A 9,670-nucleotide genomic window follows, 5' to 3' on the forward strand; every position below is an offset into this window, starting at 1 on the left:
AGCCACTGCTTTCGCCCACCATCCCTCCTGGCACATACAATCACTTCAGTGCATCATGCTGAAGATGGGCAGCTGCGGGTTTCTCCTGGGCGTTTTTTAGCTCGCATCTCCTCTGGAATGGAGAGTGTGCGTTCGCATATCAGCCAGATGCACCCCAAAGCCCCTGCGAAGCACTTCACACACAATTTGGGTTTTTCACAGTGCGTTAGAGTGTAGCCCGATTTATATCCAGGGTAAAAAAAATCCACTTTTTGTGTCGGTTTTTTGGGGCAACTTCAGATTCGCAGTGAAGGCTCGCAGTAAACGCACAGTAAAGCCTGCTGTGTGAAAAATGCCCTGCTGAGGAGCCAGGAGGCCTGAGTTCTAACTTCAAACTGAGGGAGAGAATCTCTGTGCAGACACCGGTGGCCTTCTCACATCCAGGAAAAGAGCATCCAGGAAAAGGTGCTAGGGAGTCCCAGGGTTGCTAACTTTTTAAAAGTGGCCCCTGTGCCACAACAGAACATCATCCTAAATTATTTTTTTTAAGGTTTTGTAAATTGTGGACGATGCAAGTCATTTAATGGTACTAGAGAAAGACGTGCTGTTCTGGTAGCTCCAGGTCTTAACACTCACATCAATTTCGGAGGACGAATACAACTGAAGGAAGCCCGGGCGGGTGCGTGGCTGGGGAGGTCAGTCATGTGACTTGCCTCGGGTGGGGGGCCAAGGCAGTGGGCCCCCAGACAACTGTCTCCCCTTGCCCTGTTATAGTTATGCCCCTGATTAGCGGGGATAATTGTTTATCTCTATCAAGCTTCTCTTGCTGATTTCTGCAGCTGAAACTGCTGTCAGAGGGACAAGAGCAGGCCAGCCTGATGATTGTTTCTAGTCAGTTGACAACCCTGCTAGGGGCTAGAGTCCTGTCTTGGTGCCGAGTTGTATATTTGTTAACTTGACGCTGTCTTTAGCAACAGTTTGATTAGAAGGAATTAGACGGTGATGCTTACCTCCATGAAAAACCTTCTTATTCGGCTGGATATTTCCCAGATGGAGGGGCTTTACTGTGGGAGGAAGTGGTATAAATTGGGACGTGTTGGAATGAGAATATATAAAGTGTGTACAAGCACGTATACATGTAAATAAGCATAAGTTGCAGTAAATCGGGGCCATTCATATTGCTGCCTTTGCCTTCCTCACCACCTCCTCCTCCTCCCCCTCCCTCTGCTGCCCACCTCGCACAGGCTCCTGGGTAAGTGAGAGAAGAAGCAACTCATCCCAGCCTCTTGCTGGCAAGAGTCAATAGGGAATGGTGAAGAGCATGCATGCCCCCCCCCCCGCCATTCTGTTGGCTCTGGCCAGCAAGTGGGTGGATTAGTTGCTTCTTCTCTCACTTACGTGAGCAATCTGCCTGCTTGCTGGCGGGAGCCCCATGAGGTGGACAGTGGAGGCAGGAGGAGGAGGAGGAGGTGGCAGGGAAGGTGAAGGTAGTGTGAAAAACGTCCAGGCAAAGCTGCCCTTAAAGGCCCAAGAGCAGATCAGACTGGTGTGTTTTTGGTCCATAGGCAATATTGTACAGAACTAGTGCTGACACAAATATAATGCTAAACATGTTTTTGTTGGGTTTTTTTTAAGAGAAAGAAAAATGAAATCTAGAAAAGTCTTCTCATTGGGTCCTTTATTACTAATGGTACTAATATTTTATTAGGGAATTTCAGTGCGGGATGTTTGCTCTTGTTTATCCCTGATGAGAAGTGGGCGATGCAGATTTCTCCAAATTCAGCTGTGTTGTCTCAGATTAGGGGGTGGATCTGGCTGATGAGGATCATATTGCACAATGTCCTGGCAAACTGTCCTGGTTAAGAGCTACAGCTGAGGCCTTAATCCCAACTCCCTATTAAGGAAGCAATGGGGGAAAGGTTTTTTTAAAGAGGGAAACTTGGGAACTCTTCTCACTCTTAATTTTTTCTGCGAGGATGGATGGTAAGTGCTTCGTTAGTGGTCAGGAAAGGCACTCTGCGGATGTTCAAGGGCACTGAGATAAGTCATGAAGTATGTTGCATTTTTTGAGAGAGAGGCACTTTTTGAAGCATGAGGACACACTGAGGCTGGAGCTCCCTTTGATCAGGGGTTCCCAACCTTGGCGTCCCCAGATGTTGTTAGACTATAACTTCCGTCATTCCCAGCAGCAGGGGCAGAGCCACTGTTGAGCAAACGGATTTAAAGAACCCGGGCCGCCACCCCTCAGGGGCTGCGCCTCGTGCCCCAGAGCGGCTCTCTCTGACTTTAAAAGAGAGCTGCTCCAGCCATGCTGCGAATGCAGCACTGGCCAATTTATCTCCCAAACGGAGGTGCATGGCCCTTTCTGGGAGCTAAACCACGCCCCCGTGTCTGACACTGGACACAGGGAGTGTGGCTAACCACTCCCTACATCAGAAGTGGATGCAGGGGGTGGGGCTAGGGGGGCCGTGGCGGCGGGCAGAACCCAGGATGCCGCTGGCCTCCCCCAACGCCTGCTTAGCAGCAATAGCTTGTGGCCAGGGATGATGGAAGTTGTAGTCCAAAAACATCATCCAGGGACCCAAGGTTGGGAACCCATGCCTTACGTGGCAGGCCCTAGAATGTAGGGAGTTTTGGGGGGTGGTTGGTTGGAGAATTGTTTATTGAAACAACAAACTACTAATAGCTTACATTATGTTACCAGGTTACCCGCATATACAAAAGGAGAGGTTGAGCAATACATATATACAAAATTATACAAACATAAACATAAAGCTGGAGAACCATCCTGGTCATAACACGTGTATAAACATTTACAATAGTTGTTACAGTCACTCAAATATACATACACATCAAGTAATCGGGGGGGGGGGAGTTTACATCCATCGTCCACTTCCAGAACTTGTTCCATTTCAATTTCGAAGAGGTACGCTTATCTTTTTGAACATACCCATGGAAACTATCCAGGAAAAGGGTAACTGTTCTATCCACAGATATCTCTTGGTGCTGCCTTACCTCCCCATTTCTGTGTAAAAACATGACGTAGATAACATAGAAATTCACTAGACGAACTTCAGAAAGGGGCACATTCCAAGTCTCCATCAAGGGTCCACCCATCCTATTTCGTTTCCTTACAGCTTTCTTATTTGGGCCTTGAAACGAAGTCCCTTCACTGTGGCCGGAGGCAAGTTTTTCCCAAGTTTGCTTTTCTAATGCGGGCCCATTCAGTACCGCACTCACCCTTCGCCAAACTTTGTTTGCCACTACACACTCTTTCAGGAAATGTGAGCGGGTTTGGCGAAAGACAGCACCAAATGCACAAGCTTCCTGTTGGCAGATTATCCTAGGGCAGAGTTGCTGGTCTGGTGGGAGCCATGACAGATGCATTTAGTGGCAAGACCTGATGGTACAAGCGCCACCTTGTTTCCCACAAGTGATAGGGAACCTGTTTCTCCCTAAATGGGGCAATAGAATCAACTGGTTTCAAAAGATACGATGAAACATGGGGCTTCTTTTGCTTACCGGTCTAAGGCTGGCTTGAAAAAAACCTCATCTAGGACTGTGGCGTAAATCTTTCTTCACCATTGCCTCACTGATGAGGAACCCTTGAAAAGGACCAGGTTGACCTTCCATTTCTTCAAAGGCAAAATTAGGTCTCTTAGAAAATCCGGGTGTCTCTCCTTCACCGCCTGTGTGACCCTGCCCGTGAAGGACCCTCCATCCCACAATGTCTTTCCCCAGGTCGTCTCCCGCCAATGCGAAGCAAAGAGCGCAACCCAGATTCTCTGTAAAAGGTTACAGGTGCCAAGGACATTAACTAAAATCCAATGCCCAAAATTATAAGACATACAGTACATTCTACTACAAAATGGGGTTGTAGAACATCCAGGGACCCAAGGTTGAGAACCCATGCCTTACATGGCAGGTCCTAGAATGTAAGACACAGCCAACCAATGTTGGAGTGCAGGCAACCTGCAGCTGGCAGGAGAGGTGTGCTAAACCCTTGCCCCCTCCTGCCAGTTCGTGTTCTTATTTTAAAAATGTGTGCTCCACGCTTCAGTGATATACCTCCAGGGAGGCTAATAATAAATTAAAACATAATATCAAAATTGTTGGAAGTGAAGGACTTTGCGCTGTCTCATGTCTCAGTGACAGAGGGGGACAGACTAGTGAGTCAGAGGGCTAGAGAGGTCGAGACATTGGTCATCCCCTCTCTACTGCTCTCTAGTAGACACTATCCCTTTTGTATGTAGATTTCTTTCCTGCCTGCCTGCCTGCCTGCCTGCCACTTTCTCTTCCCCTTTCCCTTTCTTCTCTTTTGCAACACTCATGCTCCTCTCTCCCTGCACCATGTGTGCAGAGATGCAGAATCCCTCTGCATCCAGCTAGCTATACAGATTAGAGATCCTATCTCTCCACTTTACTATCTAGAATGGAGTTCACTAATAAAGACTCCTTATATTGATTTGAAACTATGAGCTGGTTCCAAGTTATTTTACTCTCAGCATACACGCATGCCTGGGCAGACTCCGCTGTGTTTTTCCTCTGTGCACTCTGCTATATTAGAAGGGTATCTCTTACCAGAGAGAATTCCCAACAAAAATAACACAACAGATTGAGACAACAGAGGAAGTAAAATATGAAAGCATCCCAACAGCAGATTCAAACCAGATTCAGATGACATCTTAGGGTACCCAGGAAAATAAAGCCGTTTTTCACTTAACACAAAAAGGCACCAGAGGGGGAAAAACAGAGGGGGGGGCACAGCAGGGGCAAAGTGCATTTATGGGTGGGTGAGCTGTGTCCCACATGTTAGGTTTTTGAAACAGAAATGGGGGTGGGCAAGATTGCCTCCCACACCCCCACTCTGGTGCCACCTTTGCACAAAAAGAGATAAGAGTGTTTCCTAGCACTCCAACAGCACTGCACTGGGGATAAGGCCCCATCTCTGGGTTGCCACCTCGACTTCTGGAGGTGGGGAGGGCATCTAGAGAAGAGCCTCAAATGGTTATTTAAATATATGGGCAGGTGCACACTGAAGATGGTGGCCCTTCAGGTACCGCTTCAGCTAAAACTGAAAAGAGCTTTAAAATAAGCACTTTAAATTATTCTTGGAAATGGACTGGCAGCCAGTTGGGTTATTTCAAAACTAGTGAATTCTCTCACCATCCTATGATATTTGAAGCTCTCTTGCCTGATGTATACTTTCAAATGCATACACAATGAATATAACAGATATTTATATACTGCTTTCCAACAAAGGTTCCCAAAGCATACATAGATATAAATAAATAAGTTAAATAAATATTTAACTTAAATTAATATTATATTAAATATAATATTTAAGCATCTTAAATATAAAATTATATTAAATTACATGGCTCCCTGACCTCAACAGGCTCACAAAATAAAAATGAAAAATAAGATAGACACCAGCAACAGCCACTGGAGGGATGATGTGCTGGGGATGGATGGGGCCAGTTGCTCTCCTAGTGCTAAAGAAAGTTAATCACCACATTTTAAAAGCATCTCTTTGCTAAGTTAAGCAGGGGACTAATGGATCTTTGTCTGTTTTCAGGGGCTGTTGTAAAAAGGTTTCTTAATGCTTTGAGACTCAAGCAATACAACAGTTCCGTATTTGTGGGTGTATTGGAAAATAATACACTATTGGCATTGGGGGGGGGGGCAGGATACTGGAGAGTGAATAGCACAAAATCAAAGCTTTAAGCCAGACAAAATACTAGGGAATCTTGTAGGGGACAGTATCCTCCAGACAGGACTTGAGGTCCCCAGTTTTGTGGGTACAAGGACAATGTTTTGGGCCAGAGAGAATGGTGGTGCATCTCAAAGGGACAGTCTCCTGGTAATGAAGGAGTGTGTTCTGGGGTAGCTCAAAGCTTGTTTTGTGGTGTAAAGGCATGGAAACTTTAGTTCCTCATTCAGGCCACTCTCTATGCTGAATAATGAATTCAGAATAAAGAACTGGAAACTAAAAACTAACTTCAGCCTTGGTCTCTCCCAGCTCTTGTGAGATAAAAGTAAGGTACAGTAAGTTGGCGGAGAGATAAGTGGAGCAGCACAAAGAGACAAGAGGACAGGAGATATAGCAGCTCTTTCTGTCCTTGGTCCTGTACAGCAGAAGTCCCCAACAGTATAGCCTTTGACCATTGTGGCTGCGATGATGGGAGTTGTAGTCCAACAACTTCTGAGAACCCAGAGTGGGGAACCCGTTGCATAGCACTGAAAGTGGCAGTCACTCTCTAGGTGAGGATTCTGCAATCCCAACTAGAGTGACAAATTGTGAGACGGGGAAAGGAGGGGGTTTCTAGTTCATTCCTAAACCCTGGCTAGGGGGAGGATAAGAATGCCACCTCCTAACATAGAGATTGTGCCTCTTTCCACAACCACTCCAGGATCTTTTGGTGCCTGAGCCCTAGGTTGTCAGGTTGCAACCCGGAGATTTATTTTGTTCCTTTAAAACTGCCACTGAAGTGGGAGGTGCAGGATCCGTAGCTTCTCTCTCTCTTCCCTGGTACTTTGTCTGCCCACCAACTCCCTCCCTTCCTCTGCAACATCTGGAATTTTGCTTCTTACTGTAGCATGTCTGGGAGGAGGCTGACAAAAGGCCTAGGGAAGAAACCACGAATCTTGCATCTCCCCCTTCATGGGTAATTTTAAATGAACATTAGCACATTTCTAGGTTGCAGCCTGGCAACCCTACCTCAGACAAAACTGAAATGGCATCCCCACTCCCACACAAATTAGCATTCCACAGTCCACTAGGGGGCTCCCATTTATTTCAGTGGGGCTTAGGCAAGAGAACTTCCCTTGTGGATGATGCCCCATGGATCAGATCCATCTGCCTCTAAATCAATGGCCATCCTGAATGAACCATAGGGTAGAGTTGCCATGCCCCCCGAAATTCTGGGTTTCACCTGGATTTTAAGCTTCTCACCCAGACTGCGTAGCCCACCCAGATTTGCCCAAATTTCAGCTTTCATTTCTTTTAAAAAGCTAACCTCTAGCCATTGTAGGAGCGGAGTTATGGAGCAAAACATGCCGTCACTATTCTGCTCAAAAATTATTTTCAAGCCAGTTTACATAACATGCAAATTAGGCACCCAGATTTGGAAAGCCAGAATATGGCAACCATACCATAGGATGTTAGAGACACACTGCTAAATTCTTGATCCAAACCAAGATGGAGAGGAAGTGGGCTGGAGGGAAAAGACTGACTGGACCTCTTCCTCTTTTCAACTCTGATGATCTCAATCTCTTGATTTATTCCTTACCCACTATGAAGAAACTGGGACGATAAATGCAATTGTGATTGTGTGTGTGTGTGTGAGAGAGAGGAAGAGACTCTTACTGTGATGTTTTGCCCACTGCCTTTCAAGGCTGCCAACTGTTTATTTACTGGCTCTACTCCTATCTCTTTTACAACATCCTGATATGCAGAAATATCCCCCATCACTTTAGCACCATGCCTGGAAAAACTCCCCTGGTTGTTTTCCTATGTGTCCAGCTGCTGCAAAAGACATAAAAGCAGGGACAGTTTTTTTAAAAAGGTGGCAACTGCCATGCTCTTGCATGATTTTTAAAAATTTCAACGGGACTTATGCAGAGGACTTCCCAATGGACTGTGCCCAGGATGAATCTCTCTGGTCTATCTGTCTTGTGGTCTCTTAGCCACCTAATGGCACAGTGGGGAAATGACTTGACTAGCAAGCCAGAAGTTGCTGGTTCGAATCCCCGCTGGTATGTTCCCTAGCCTATGGGAAACACCTATATTGAGCAGCAGTGATACAGGAAGATGCTTAAAGGCATCATCTCATATTGCGCAGGAGGAGGCAATGGTAAACCCCTCCTGTATTCTACCAAAGACAACCACAGGGCTCTGTGGGCGCCAGGAGTTGACACTGACTCGATGGCACACTTTACCTTTACCCTTACTACTAATGCTCAAGATTTGATCATAGATTGGCTTCATGGCCAACTCTCCGGCTATGCCTGTTGAACATTTGAAAAAGTAAAAGAAAAGAAAAAGAACATCTAAAATCTTGAAGATTTCTCCCATGAGAAATGCTGCTGATCTGAGTGCTCTTTTTAATTTTTTTTAAAATTATTACAATGAGCCCTTTGACATTTTGTGGTGGACCAAAACCATGTGACCATGCCCTTCATTTCAGTCAGACTCCTTGTAGAAAACACTCTGGCTTTTAGAAAACTAGGAAGGCCATCGAAAGGGTCCTGATCCTGAACTGTGACTTTAACAGAGACGGCTGATAATATGCTGCTTATAACTGGGATTTTAAAAAAACAAACTAAACACAATTTCCTTCTGTTTCTGCTGTTACCATCGGTGAGGTGGAAGGCAATGTCTCCACTATCAGCATTTCTGATACATGTCGAGAATGTTCACACTGGGCTGTCTGCCAGAACATAAACATTCTGCAACCTATTATAATAATACAAATAAGCCTATTTGCATGGTGTTTTTTTTTTCTTTTTTCTTTCTTTTCTAGTCAGAGGGAAGGTAAAGAGCTATATAAGGCAGAAAACTCTTGCCCCAGAAAAGCCTTGGAGCTCTAGTTCATAACCCTCTCTGGTTTATGATATTACAAAGGCACTTTCAAGTCCCCTTAGGGTTTAGATATTTTATTTTAAAATAAAGGAATTCCTTATATTATATTCTACACCTGGGTAGAGCAATTGCTGAATTGTGCAATTTGCACATGCACCTCCCCCACCCCCGCCAACTTGTAAGCAGCCAGTGGGTTATAGTCTCTTAAGTGAAGAGCTGTTCTCCGTTCTAGGTTGTGAAATTCCATAATTGAACAGGAAGGACCCAAGAATCTAAGCAATCAAAACTTGCAAAGCATGTATTATGGTGGTTAATTAAAAAGTGGGGGAAGTTGCCAAGACTCAAGCCTTCCTAAAAGCCACACTCTATTTACCCAGGAGTCATTCCTCTAAATTCTGGTCATGTATTTGGAAAGGAATATAGATTTCAAGTAGAAAGCTTAAATGAAGTCCTGCCCAAATTCCCAGTTGTGCCGTTCAGATTCAAAATGCAAGATTTTGATTGTGAAATTGGAGATGTACATGCTGAACATAAATGTTTTGCCTCAGAATCCTGCATTCAAGACTTGTTGATATATATCTCTTCAGGTTGATGCTGTCAAGATATGAAATCTCATAAGCTGTCAACTGACAAACACCATTACATGTCAGTTGTCAAAAACTGTGTACCACTGCATAGCAGGCATCAAATACTATCTATTAGCAAGCACTGGAATAAAATATTAGCTATCAAAATACCAATATTGAATAATTAGAGCACATCCAGCAGTTATCCAACATCAACATCCACAAAGGCGAAGTCTAAGAAGAATTTTTAGCAGCAAATTAAATTCTAGCCCTAGTTTCAACAATGTGGGCTTGGGAAGCTTTGATTTCCGAAACCCCTAATTGACTTAGACCCCAGCCATTCACTAAAGAATGGTAGGTTCAGAATGAAGGATATTGACTGGACTTTAAAGGATAGGAAAGATATAACGTTCATTAACACTGGGGAGGACTGGGGGGAAGGCAGGATCCTACCTACCTTCCCCTGCATGACCACACAATTGGCACTGTGGTGAGTGTCACACTGATTGCCAGGCCAGGAGAAGGACGTCTGGTCTCCAGA

General features: G+C 45.0%; 1 long non-coding RNA gene across 1 annotated transcript; it reads right to left on the reverse strand.

Annotated features, from left to right (window-relative positions):
• Positions 1 to 2,623: 2,623 nt before the first annotated feature.
• LOC128347862 (uncharacterized) lies at positions 2,624 to 9,670 on the reverse strand. Its single transcript, XR_008317783.1, has 3 exons — positions 9,587 to 9,670; positions 3,502 to 3,614; positions 2,624 to 3,004 (listed from the first exon to the last, which is right to left on the reverse strand). It is a non-coding gene; the product is annotated as an uncharacterized LOC128347862 (long non-coding RNA).

Source organism: Hemicordylus capensis, chromosome 2, assembly GCF_027244095.1.
Source record: "Hemicordylus capensis ecotype Gifberg chromosome 2, rHemCap1.1.pri, whole genome shotgun sequence".
NCBI classification, from domain to species: Eukaryota; Metazoa; Chordata; class Lepidosauria; order Squamata; family Cordylidae; genus Hemicordylus; species Hemicordylus capensis.